The following is a 14,615-nucleotide window of genomic DNA, read 5'->3' on the forward strand; positions in this document are numbered from 1 at the left end:
AGAATAGAAAGCATATAATGCTTAATATAATCCCAATACATGCGATGCTAGGTTAACTCAATTTGCGACAGTAAAACATTCTTTTTACGAAGGTCAAACTTTAAATACAATACAGTTAACTCCTAAATGTCAATTTTGGTTATTTATTCTCGGTTATTTTAGTAAATTCTCGATGGTACACATGTTTTGTGAATTATGTTCAAAGAGAGATGTTCTTGGGCTTATTTAAGGTAGCACAATACAAAGATTTTATACCTCCAGTTCCCCAGTTTTAAAATGCTGTAACAATCTTTACAATGCTTGAAAATTTATGAAAGACTTAGTGGTATTTATGGATAGCTAACAGAATACTTTTACAAATTAGTGCAATGTTAGTATTATATAAGAATTATATATTCAATTATAATGTTAACTGTGTCTACAAAATTTTACTAGAAATTTCCACTTTTAATTGAAATTAGCTTCTTCATGGATATCCCGAAGAGGGTTGATTTTATTATATGTTGTTCTAGAGCCATTATCTCTCAGATTTTGGATAAAATGTATAGATCCAATTTTCCACCTAATCAAATATTATCTACTTTTATGTGGTAAGAATGTTTACACTAATTAGAGATTCATGAGAGAATGGAATATGATAATTTGAGACATCCTTTTGATGCTCCTGCTGTGTTGATTAAGATTTCGTGAAAATTTCCTGTGTAGTTATAGAGATGAAAAAGCTTAATTCATTCAAGTGAACTGACCAGATTTTTGCCATTAATTGCATAATAATTTATTACACAATGATTGCATAACAAAAATATTGCATTCATTTAAAAGATTAATCTGTTATCTATCTATATATACCTCTTTTATTAATTTATATTCTTAAGAAAGTAACAGCATTTAAAAGGTTGGAGATAGGAAGTAAAAAAAAAAATTATTGTGTTACTTTAAACGACGGGTGCCACATGTGGAGCAGGGTCTGCTTACCCTTCCGGAGTACCTGAGATCACTCACAGTTTTTGGTGGGGTTCGTGTTGCTTAGTCTTTAGTTTTCTATGTTGTGTCTTCTCTTGTTTGTCTGTTTGTCTTTTTATTTTTTGGCCGTGACGTTAATTGTCAGTTTATTTTCAATCTATGAGTTTGACTGTCCCTCTGGTATTTTTCGTCACACTTTTAAACATAAACACAATAGACCAAAACTTAAGATATGTTACTAGTTATGGAAAACTGAATTCTAGTTTTGAATCTCAGTCCCAAGTCATAACTCTGTGACGATTTAAAGATACAGAACTATAAATGAAAAACAAAAATGTATTCGCTTTAATTACTTTAATCCCCAAGATTATTCGGATATTGAAGATTGGAATATAAGAGAAAGAAAAATTCTAAAAGGATACTTAATCTAACAATTATTACACCAGGGTTTTCGATATCACAAACTAGTCAAAACATTTACTAAATTTTATCATCGGTATAAAGACATTATTCGTAAATATAGCTCAACATGCAGACTTTTAATACGTTCAGGTATTTCACATCCAATTTTTTATGGTAATATTCTTTATAAAGCACAAAGGTGTCAGTATTCACCTCAGAAACTTACAAAACCTTTGAATAGACTTATTAAGAAGGGATATAATTACGATACTGTTGTCAAGTCATTAAAGATTGCATATTTTGGCGTTAATATTGAGTCATTGATAAGGTCTTTGCATCGGAACTAAACACATTTATTCTAAAAACAGTTGTTGGCATGACACGGGTTATGTTCTTCTCATATATGTTATGATGGTATGATACTAAACCCCTAACGGGAAGGATTGTGCCTGATGTTCATATGATGAAATCATAATCTTTCAGTCAGTTTAGTTGAAGTCTGGAGCTGGCATGTCAGTTAACTGCTAGTAGTCTGTTGTTATTTATGTATTATTGTCATTTTGTTTATTTTCTTTGGTTACATCTTCTGACATCAGACTCGGATTTCTCTTGAACTGAATTTTAATGTGCGTATTGTTATGCGTTTACTTTACTACATTGGTTAGAGGTATAGGGGGAGGGTTGAGATCTCACAAACATGTTTAACCCCGCCGCATTTTTGCGCCTGTCCCAAGTCAGGAGCCTCTGGCCTTTGTTAGTCTTGTATTATTTTAATTTTAGTTTCTTGTGTACAATTTGGAAATTAGTATGGCGTTCATTATCACTGGACTAGTATATATTTGTTTAGGGGCCAGCTGAAGGACGCCTCCGGGTGCGGGATTTTCTCGCTACATTGAAGACCTGTTGGTGACCCTCTGCTGTTGTTTTTTATTTGGGCGGGTTGTTGTCTCTTTGACACATTCCCCATTTCCATTCTCAATTTTACTATATATTGATGAAAAATTAAAGACATCCTCAATATATCTGATTTTTTTTTTATTCATTATGTTTTTTTAAGGAATAAGACATATGCTTCGGAATCATATAATGAGTTAATTAAAAGGTAAAAGAATGATTTCAAATGGTTTTATATTCGGTTTAACTTTACACTATTTCTAAATTGAAATCTTTACACTCTGAAGTACTTATGCACTTAAAAATTATTATAAATGTCTAGCATTTGAAGTGTCAATTATGCATTGTATTTTGAGAAGTTGAATATAATATATATCTTTTCGTCTAATTGACATCTATAATACTTTACTCTTCATGCCACTCTTTGTATCTTCTATGTCTTATGTATATATACATGTAACATTAGTATATGTAAATAAAACTTTGAGTCTCAAATTTATATAGTGACCGACGTAATCCGAAGATCGACTTACTTGAAAATGAATTACCAATAAAAAGCATTTTATATATAGTTGTCTTTTTTCACAAATTGCTTCACAAATTGCTATCACATCAAATCTCGTAGTGAAGAGATGGGGTTCTTCCTTTCTGTATTCTACATTTTGTAGACCATTTTTCTCTAATCTTTATTTCTTTTGCCCATTATTTTCTATATTCTTTATATTTCAGAACCGTACTATCTTTATTCTTTTGCATATTTTGTCTCTTTTCTTATTTGTTTTGCCATTTATTCTGCCCTTTTTTCCTATTATTTGAATTCTTTCAACCCGGCCTATTTTTTTTTTATGGCACTGGTTGATTTTTCATTTCTCTTATATCATACTTAGTTTTTATATTCTATTCCTGTTAATTTTAGAAGCGAAACAGACCCCCTGTGGTCTAGAATGAACGCATTGTATATATGAATATTCGTGTTTGCTCAAAAGTAGCTTCTGTAAAGAACGTACTTTTTCGTAGGCTTTTAATTCTCGTCCAGTATCATATAGTCCATTTAAAATTAAGAGTATTGAATTAGAGTTTTATCTAATTGAAGTTAAAAAAAAATATGGAAAATTGAAACGAGGAATGCGCCAAAGGGACACCAACTCGACCAAAGAGAACAGCCCAAGGTCACCAACGTGCCAATACAGCGAGAATATCCCGCACCCGGCGGCGACTTTCAGCTGGACCTTAAACAATAATGTCTACCAGTTCAGCGACAATTGACGCCACACTAAACTTCGAAACATATAAATGAACCGAAATTAAAAAAAAAAAACAGTTAAAACTAACAAACACCAGATGTTCTTGACTTGGGACATGTGCATTCATGCGGTGGGATTAAACCGGTACCAGGCCGTTTCCCCGAGAAATACAAGAACCTTTATAATATCCCCAAAACAAACTGATATATCCAGATAACAAGATTTTTTTATGGTATTATGCTTATTTCTTATGGTGTTATACTACTTTTAACTATATTAAAGAATATTAATTAATTTAAACACTGTGCGGGACAAATTTGCCATTCCGGTATCGGCAAATCTGACTTTGTCGGTTTACAAGATATCAAAAAAAAAATTTGCCCAGTGATAGATTATTGAAAAATTAAAAAAATGCCATATGTCCCAACTTGTCACTGTTGTCACTCTTGTCACTGCAGCTGATTAAAAGTACATTTCCCATGGGAAATTTGATAATTCCCATGGGAATATTAGAATTTCCCATGGGAACATTGGAAGTTCCCATGGGAAAAATTACTTTTCCCATGGGAAGTTTAGAGTTCCCATAGGAACTTTAAAGTTCCCATGGGAAAAGATGAATACAAAAAGTTCCCATGTGAATAAATTCTTCCCATGGGAACAAATTTTCTTCCCATGGGAACAATTTTTCTTCCCATGGGAACAATATTTCTTCCCATGGGAACAAATCTTCTTCCCATGGGAACAATTTTTCTTCCCATGGGAACAATTTTTTTTCACATAGGAACAATTTTTCTTCCCATGGGAACATACTATATTACAATACAAACATTATTTTCCATTTGAATTTTTTTCTTCATAAAAATTACAATTTGTTGCAAATACTGGATATATGAGAATAAAAGAGAATATACTTCTGCCTTAGCTGGATGGAAAGCTGTAGGGCATAACACATTTTTGGAACCTTGTAAAACATCTCAGAAAAGCAGATTTGTCTCCGGGACAAGTTTGCAATTCCGCTGAGTGCAAAAGTTGTTCACCTTAATTTTTGGAGTTAAGTCAAAATGAAGTTGATAACTTGGTTGGTATTGGTTCCCTGATATTTGTCCTAAAATTGTTTGGCTCTAGCACCACTGTTAAAAAAGTTATGCCCCTTTTTTCAACAATTTCCTTAGAGGAATAGTTGTTTTCCTCAAGGGAAATCAAATTTCCCTAAAGGAAAAAGATTTTTCCTCAAAGGGAAATTGTTTTTTCCTCAAGGGAAATTGTTTTTTCAAGGGAAAAAGATTTTCTTCAAGACAACAAATTTCCTCTAATGAAATCATTGTTCTTCAAATTTCCTCTAAAGAAATTTCTGAACATCAAATTTCCCTTATTTGTTCTTGTTAAACATTTCTTCGCTATACCATGTATACAAACAGTATGAATATAATTATTACAAGACTGTATAGTTGATGCAAATGATATTCAAAACTTTCATAAATGTTTGACTCAACATTTTAATGACATTGAAAATTGTAAAGTCTGACTGTTTAGATCTAGGTATTGTTCATACTTTTTATAAAATTTAACTATGATTTATAAAAAAAATTTGTAGCAAATGATTCTGTTTTCTTTGTAATTGTTTCAATGCAATACATTAATAAGCAACCAATTTGAATGTCATACCATTTGTGGTGTTCTAAAGAATTTGTTTATATATTTGCAGATTAAATAATAAAATATACACTTTTCGTGTTATTTTAAATTAAAATTTTCTTCTGTTTCAGCTTGTGTACAGTTTTCAATCCACTACGTAAGAATTCAGTGAATACATTATTCCATTCACTTTATAACATTTTCCTTCAATTCTAAGAGAAAACATTTTTGCAAATTGTTCTTCAATGATCTTCTTCCGTATATTTGATATGAGGGAGCGATATAAATGAGTGGATAAAACTGGTGTTCCTTTGTTCTGCATTCTCCTTTCTTTCGAATAATATATATAATATGTTGTTGCTTTTATGCAATAGTGTTTTTGTGTATCTATGATAGAACTCCATTTTGTTTATTGGCATTATCATGTGATAATGGTGAAATTTCCTGTTTCTTTTTTGCAGGAAAGCACACATTCCAGTTCAAATTAATCCAATTATGCACTTTGTAAATAAATTTCAACTTTAAGTTTCCTCTTCAGTAATGACCTATTGATCATGAAAACCAAGATGTCTGATCACCTATAAATACACAAAATAAACAAATAAAATGTTATAAATGGAGAGAGAAACAGCAATAAATGTTTTTCATATGTATCTTTCTTTATTAAAATTCATTAAGTAAACTTGAAACTTGCGAAAAATAATTAGCTGTGATGTAAGACTAGAAAGTATAAAACGCAAAATAAAGTTGTAGCGAAAAATTAGTTGATTTACATTAGTCCAGTCTGTGTTTGCAGGAAATTTACATCATAGGTTGCCATATTCCTATTGTGCCTGTCCAAAGTTCAGAGCCTGTAGTTTTTGTAAGTTTAGTCTGACACTAAAATTTAGTGGTTGTTGTTGTTGTTGTTTCATACCGGTTATATTTATTTTTTGTAATTTATTTTGTAATAAACTAGGTAATTAGTTTTACAGTTTGGACATGTTGGATTGTTTCAATTTTTCATCTTTGGGTCTTTTATAGCTGCCTTCTTTGACTATAGGGTATGGATTTTCTCATTATTGAAGGTCGTCACAGGCCTACAATTGCTTTCTTAAAGCCATGATAGTTTTCATATTTAATATACCACATCTTTTAATTTTTATAGTAATCATGATTATCATCTTTCAAGTTCAACAACTTTAAAAAATAAATAAAAGTGGCCTTACCATTTAGGTTTAGTTTGCTTCTGCAAATTTTAAATTGCCTATCATTTCTGCTGTTTATAATTTCTCTGTATCTTCTATAGTTCTTGTCCTATACATAAAAGAGTAAAAGTTATTATTGAATGGCATCTTGCATCAATATTTTTTTTTGCTGTTTAATGTACATGCTGTATATTAATGTGTGTTTAATAAGAAGAGTGCACACGCTGAAATGTCTCGCCTTCTTTTACTAATCATTGATAATATGTTGATAGTCCTAAGTATAAAGCTTTATCACAACTGTCACATAAACTTAACATTAACCAAGATAAATAAATAAAGACTAATGAACCATGAGAATGAGGTCAATGTCAGATGAACCATGCCAGGCAGACATATACAGCTAACAAGGCTTCAATGCAACAATTATAGTTGACCTATTACTTATAGTTTAAGAAAAATAGACCAAATCACAAAAACACTGATCAATGAACCGTGAAAATGAGATCAAGGTCAAATAAAACCTGTGCCACTGACATATAGATCAAAAAATATTTCTATACACCAAATACAGTTGACCTATGGCTTATAGTATTTAATAGATAAAGACCAAAACTCAAAAACTTAATTTTGACCACTGAACCATGAAAATGAGGACAAGGTCAGATGACATCATCCCACTAGACATGTACACCTTACAATCATTTCATACAACAAATATAGTAGACCTATTGCATAAAGTATGAGAAAAACAGACCAAAACACAAAAACTTAACTATAACCACTGAACCATAAAAATTGTCATAAATAGCATAGACACCTCTTAGTTTTGAGAACAACATGCGTTAATTGTGCAAGTATAATCATTGATAAATCATGCACAAGATTGACTTTTTTTAAAAAGCCTATATATTGAAATTTTCTGAAAATATTGCATTCATTTATTAATATGACCAATTTCAAGAAATGCGCAAAGATGTGAGATGATTTATATAATTGTAATTTCAGGAATTTACAGTAAAGGCTTTCATCCCCACTCCATTTTGCACTTTTCCCACGTCAGGAGCCAGAAGTTATGGCCTTTGTGACCTTTGTATGATTTTTATTTTAGTTTCTTTTTTAATATCAAAGAGTTTAATATGACGTCCATTATCACTCAACTAGTATACATTTTTGTTTAATGGCAAGCTAAAGCATGCCTCACAGGCAGGGATCCAGGAGGGTCTGAGGGTTGGACATGTTGGAACCCCCTTTCTACATTGTTCTTTATTGGACGATCAATGCATTTGAATTTTAAAATTAACACCATTCGAACGTAAATATATATCAAAATTAAGATGCTGCAATGTACAATCCCAGTAGAGCTGGGAAGATGGTATAAGTCATTCCAAAAGAAGAAAGGACATGCAATCTGTGTTTAACTGCAATTGGCAATGAATTCCATTATTTATTTGAATGCAATTCTTTATTAGTTAAAAAATATCAGAAATCAGCATATTTCAGAGTACTATGTGAAATATCAGAATTAAGCAAAAATGAAAGGACTAACTGTCATTGACAAATATTAACTTATTATTTAAAAATGTGTCTATATATATTCATTTCAAAGTTAACTAAAATATTATAATGTTAAAATATTATAATATAAAGTAATTTTCCATATATTTTATTTCTAAGTTGTTTTATTTTTTTTTTAATTGTATGTGATTGTATTTTGTAATTTACCTCTTGTTTCACATGTCAATGTGACGGAGTGTTTTTCAAATAAAGCATATTGTATTGTATTGTATTGAATGGGGACATGTAGTTGGACCCCCCCCCCCATTTGTCTTTGGTTAGGGGCCCCTCCTCGGGTTGTGGGATTTTCTCGTTGCATTGAAGACCCATTGGTGCCCTTTGGCTGCTATCTGCTCTTTGGTCTTTTGATACATTCCCCATTTACATTTCGATTTTATATTCAGTTCTATTATAAATGTTAGACTTCTTGTTGATTTGGTTTCACATTTCGGCTTCGTCTGACAGAGGAAAGAGTTCCAGAAATAAAATAGCCTTGCAAGACGTCATAATTATTTAGACTAGATTTTCACCATCAACATTGTAAAGCTTGTCTCACTGTGGAAGAAATGAGTCTGGCGCGTTTACAAAAATATAATTGTCTGTGCTGACAGGGGAGTGTGTGTGCATACCATTATTTAAATTTTCTAAACCTTCTTTTTCAATATTTTGTGCATTTCTTGGTAATATACTGTCAGACCTCGAGTGCTGCTTTACAAAAACGATCAACTTACAAGTAATGTAGGGGAAGGAAACTAGCTAAAAAGACCAAAAATAAGCCACAACTAATGGGGTCTCATTGGGGGTTCTGTTCACGGATCTCGCTTTATAGTTACTATTTATTTTTTTTAGATTCCCGCATCCCGCTTACACTATGTAAGTAAACAATTCTAATATTTTTGTAATTTCCTATGTCCCGCTAAACTTCATTTCCAGTTTTCACGGCACAATAATTTGACTATTAGTGACACTAAGTACTGTGGTATTTTCAGTGGGTATTTTACCAATAAGGCCATATATTTCGGTGTGTAGAAATACCGCAAAGGAATTCTTAATGGCGCTGACTAAGAAGAAAGTTTTTGCATTAAGGACACCAGAGACATATATACACATGTGGACACTAAAACGATGTTTTAAAGGGAAACTTCGCAAAAAAATCAAAAATTGATATTATGTCCATTCTGTATAAAAATGCTCAAATTTATAGATATTAAAGTTTTATTCCGCTAAATAAGAGATCACCATCGATTTTAAATTTTGAGTATCAGTTCTCTACTCTCCGCCATCTTGTCACCTTCTCCGATGAAAAATCACGATATGTCAATAAACCACAAAGGAACAAAACTACAGTAAACGATGTAGTCGTAATTGCGTGTCGATATCTTGTCAATCGTACGGTTGTTTTATCTGACTGACTAACTTGATACGGAAAATGGTCTAATATTTTTAAATAACCATATAGTCTGTTATTTTTAAACTGATAATATTGTAATTAGTTAAAAAGTCAAAGTTCAAATCATAAAATGATAAATAAGTGTTCCGTGGAAATTGTTTTCGAAAATCTAATTCGTTCATAATTCTTTCAAGTAATAAACTTTATTTAAATAAATTCGGATCTTCCCTCATCTGATCACCAGCATGGCTAAAGGTATTACTCCCAAAGGTATTGGAAGGGGTGTAAGGTGACACGTCCAGGTATTCAATCGATTTCCTGTCCGGCGGGCTTGCAAGTTCATGCATCGTTTCACTTCTGTAGGTATTGATCAGTGTACACGACCGTTACTTATAACTTTCCATTTTGAACTATCAGGTGCATGTATAATATACATTTTTGTCTTGCGTGTCCGAAAGTGATATAATATACTAGTCATTACTGAACTCATACGCTTGTTTATAAATAACATTTCTGGTGTAAAGAATATTATTTATAAAAAAAAAATAATACAAAAAAAAATAATTGAAGAAATACAAATCTATTTACATATTTTTCCAAGGGTTAATTTGGGAAAATGTAATATATACTCGTTGTCAATAGTTTAGGACAGATTGGAACATACCAGAATTATTGATCTAAAAAAATGTGCGCACTTGTCGACGATTCGTGTATACATACGCCTGGTAGAAAGTTACGGAACTATAGTCAGTAGCGCTATTTAAAATATGTATACATGTATACATTGAACATAAGAAAGAAACATACATTTTGTCAAGGACGTATAACTAACATACGTCCTTGATTTTGATTTTGTGTAAATTGTGGTAAAAGTTTTGTAAATAGACTAGTCCACGTATGCCAACAGTATGTAATCAACGAATTCGATAGACTATTGTATACCAAAAGAAGAAGAAGAAAAAAAGAAACAATTTGATTTAAATACAGGTCAATTTATAACTTGCTTTGGTTCATCGAAGTTAAGAACATAGTAAACTCACAGATTTATTATATATCAATTAAATTGTTCTCGAATAAAGGACGAAATTCGTCATTATCACAATTGTTCCAACATTCATGTAAAATATATGCAACTGGACGTACACTAATAATCCCCAAGGAATGTGAATATTTTCTAGGAAAACTATTGAGTATCAATTTCGGGATTTATTTTCTTTCTTGATATTCAATGACAGCAATTTAAAGAATAAACTGCTTGTCGGATATTTGTCCGCTTTAGGGGTATTCTTGCAAGTTGAACAGACTTATAATAACATTCAAAAATAGGGAAAGATTTTCTTTTAATTTTAAACATCGTTGATCAAATAGTTATTTAAGTATATATATACGTTGGGAGACGACGATTATTATAGTTGTCTCAGATTTTAATAAGGACGTTCCCGATTATGAATAAATTTGGTTGACGTTTATCACACTTGAAAAGAATATCTATTCGTAATTTTTCGATTCCATTACAAAAATATTTTTTTCTTTATTCGTACATATTATATTCCGCTTCGGTAGAGTTATCTTCAGATAGTTTCATATATTAATTAATACATGGCTTTCAAAAGTCTAAATGTAAGTGTTCTCGTACATTTTTTCGCCTAATAAAGACAAATAAAAATGATTTAGTAAAGCTATTTCTAATTTCTAAGTCCCCCTTTTTTATGAGACATAAATCAAGGACAAGACTTGTATATCATTTCATTCTGACATATGAATTAAGTTTCCCGTCTTTAACCGAAAATTGTGTATTTCTTAGTAAATTAACTTATTTGAATTCAAATAAATAATAGCACCAAATATAATTAAATAATTCCACGGCGACCAATTTTTATTTGTCACCAACTTGAATATGTATTTTTAATGTGTGTATTAAATGCTACCACTGATCCGAATAGACAGTCACACCTGGCAAGGTGTGCCCTAGAGGCGTGGTTAAATACCGAAGTGCAAATAACAATTTACCTTTCAACAAGCCATCTACGAGTATTGCCACAGAACCGTGAATACACACATCGTATAAACCTAGCCATAGCAGAGATAGTAAAAGGTCAATAATAGTACACCAACATATTGTCTTTACAGATTATTGTACTTTAATTTGTTCACCTTATCAGTCCGAAAATGCATTTATTAAAAATAAATTTATAACTTTTTGTGTTGTCTACAAAAATAATTCGAATATATACGTTTAACATAGATAATTTATTTCACGAATGAGTACAATTGAACGTCTGTGCTTTTTATCTTCTTATTATCGGATGGTTATTAGATAAAGCATACGTCATGGGCGCGCTTACGATTACGTTAAAATATTATTAAAAACCAAGACTTTTAATGATTGTATTTTAAATCCCGGCATGCAAAAATCAGGAGAAAACGTCATGACCTACAGGAAGTAGTTGAAATTTTTTCATTAATTATTGAATTTCTCCTTTATTACTGCACATATAGCGATAAAACTTTGTGAATATATATATTATGTCATAATGAACATATTTAAACCATAAGTAAAAAATCGTGAATTTTCCCTTTAAGATCACAGAGAATATGGATATATGGATCATATATAGGAGGATATGATTAATAACCTCATATCTGTAAAGTTAGGTATCAATAGATATTGTAATTTTGAAGTTAAATGACTTTTTAATCAACGCGTGCCACTCGGCACGTGACCAACGGCTTATTACAAATTCACTAATCATCATGTTCAATCAACTTAATCCAATACACAATTGTCTTTTTATCGTTACTTATTGATTAATTAATGGTTGTTGTTGAATAAACCTAACGGTTTAGCGTGGTAAAATTTCAAGTTTATGAAAGAAAAATTAAAAAAAAATGAATTTTGTGTTTTAAAACTTTGCCTTTGTTATATTTTGTTTTTAAGGAAATTGCTATGCAAGCTTTTTTTTTAAATTAAAGAACCCTATTTTGAGATACAAATTGAGACAAAAATGCTTTTGAGATTTCGTTTCCTTGTTAACAACACAAGAGTTTACATCTATTATCAGAATACCTTGAATGAGTGACATATGCATGAGAGTATGTGGTGTCCGTGGGGTTCTTCAAAATCCGATTACAGAAGTAATATAGAAAAACTCCAAGAGGTAAAATTATATTACGTTTTAAAAAGAGACTATAAATCATAACTGTCTCCTATGAACAATAACTTTAAAACTGATGTCAATGCTTTTTTTTAACAATTCATCTTTATTTCAACAATTGAAGATGAATACCATTTTATTTTATAATGTTATAAGCATCGTGATGTAAGAAATATAATTCACAATGTGTAGGCGCGAATCTAGAGCTTGAAGCGGAAGTTTGGGGGAGGGGGTACGTGATAAATGTTTAGAATACTAGAGAAGTTTTCTTGTTATATAAAACCATATGTTTTTCGATAAATGGCAAACTTTTTGTTCATCCGGCATATGGTTACTCTAAATAAACTTTTGATTAGTTTAATTATTTGATTACAGATCGTATCTACCCGTTTTGCAATTGCTGTATCACCCTAAATGAGGCTAATAAAGATATGTATAATAAAATATAGAGGTAGCAGTCTTGGATTGTCTTAATTAAATCCTTTGATCCTCTAATTATCAAGTTACCCTCTGGCCAATGTAATTATGACTTGTGTATATTTAAAGAAGTTACTATATATATATCTTTATTCTCATAAAGCAAATGCATTACATCGGTACAGAGATAACAAATACAACAATAAATATTTACAATATGTACAAAACAAGCGAGATCTAGCAATCTCTGCTTTATGACAGTTTTAACCATTCTTTATTAACAAAATTTTGTGACTCCCATATGTTTGAGAAACCACAATCTTGAAATATTTTTTGTATAAACAAGATCCATTTTATCTGGTTATTATGTAGCGACAACGTGTCACCCTATTCAATATATAGTAAAGATAACATTAAAAAATATTTTAAGATTTTCAAGCGGTGTGGTTGGGTGTCACGTTGACAGGGGGGGGGGGGGGGGGGGGGGGGCTGGGTTCACCTTAATTATGACTAAAACATGTTTTTGTACTGCCTCAACAGAAACTAAAATCTCATTAAAAATGAAAAATCAGAATATATTTTAATATAAAATTTGTAGAACAGAAGTTAAGTATCCCATAAAACATAATGAATCATTATGTATACATGCAGAGACCAAAGCAGCAAAGATATATATATATATATATATATAGTCAATAGAATCTATTTGCATTTGCCTATGTTCTATCCTTATAAAACCTTGCTGTGAGGCATGGTCCCTGACATCAGAAAAATGAATGAAGTATTGGCAACTGGACGTTAAGCAACCAAATATAAATCCTCACTTTTCCGTGAAGTGTTCACAATTATTTGTCTTTTTAAAATTAAAAGGATTAAAAATTCCCAAACTGAAAAGAGTTGAGAATACTTTATTACTTTAGAAGTAAAAATTATAACAGACAGAATAAATACGGCAGAAACAAACGAAATGGGAAAAAAATAGAGAACAATTTAAAATACCATATATACATTTTCAAACAGTATACTAGCAGATTATGAACGGGTCAAGGTTGAGCGAACGTGAATTTCTACCTATTACACTAAAAAGGTGACAATCAATTTTTTTAGGCACGTGTCGAATACACATTCGATAACTTTCTAATTAAAAAAAGGTATAATTGTAAAATTTAAAATTATGAATTTTTAAAAAGTCTATTTTTATATGCCATGTCCTTTGTAACAGTTGTATCATTCCATCAGGTCCTTAGTGCACATTTTTGTTCTTAACTAAGGAGATCCTTTGCGGTATTACTACGGACCCCATATATTTGAAGCTGTTCAAAATACTGTACATTATAGGTACGTGTATCAGATTGAACAATAATTGTCATATATATAAAAAGAATAGGTAATCTGGTATGAAATATGTCCACTGGAACGACCGTGCAAGTGCTATATATATATTATAGCCAGTCAAGGTCGTTAAAAACTTCCATTTGTTGTTGTCCACTGAAAATAAGCTCTTGAATACACGAATCCCCGTTTTATTAATGCCAAATTTATTTGTTAGTATTTCTTATTCTTTTTCTTATGATTTTATCATATTTTTTTGTGAAATTTTCTGTGTGGTTGAACATGAAATTGCCTCCGATGCTACAAAGAAAATTTGTTTAATGTCAAATGTTGCAATATATGCTAAGTATTACACGTGGACAGGATGTTCCCCAAAAAATAAGTTATACACACCCCAAGGGTACACGCTAGTATCATATGGAAAATTACTGGGTCACCTGTA

The 14,615-nt window shown here is 31.1% G+C and overlaps 1 long non-coding RNA gene across 1 annotated transcript; it reads right to left on the minus strand.

The window, feature by feature from the left end:
- Positions 1-5,029: 5,029 nt before the first annotated feature.
- On the minus strand, positions 5,030-8,927 carry LOC143076298 (uncharacterized). Its single transcript, XR_012978602.1, has 3 exons — positions 8,509-8,927; positions 6,347-6,434; positions 5,030-5,716 (listed from the first exon to the last, which is right to left on the minus strand). It is a non-coding gene; the product is annotated as an uncharacterized LOC143076298 (long non-coding RNA).
- Between the last annotated feature and the right edge of the window lie 5,688 nt (positions 8,928-14,615).

Source organism: Mytilus galloprovincialis, chromosome 5 (assembly GCF_965363235.1).
Source record: "Mytilus galloprovincialis chromosome 5, xbMytGall1.hap1.1, whole genome shotgun sequence".
Lineage (NCBI taxonomy): Eukaryota > Metazoa > Mollusca > Bivalvia > Mytilida > Mytilidae > Mytilus > Mytilus galloprovincialis.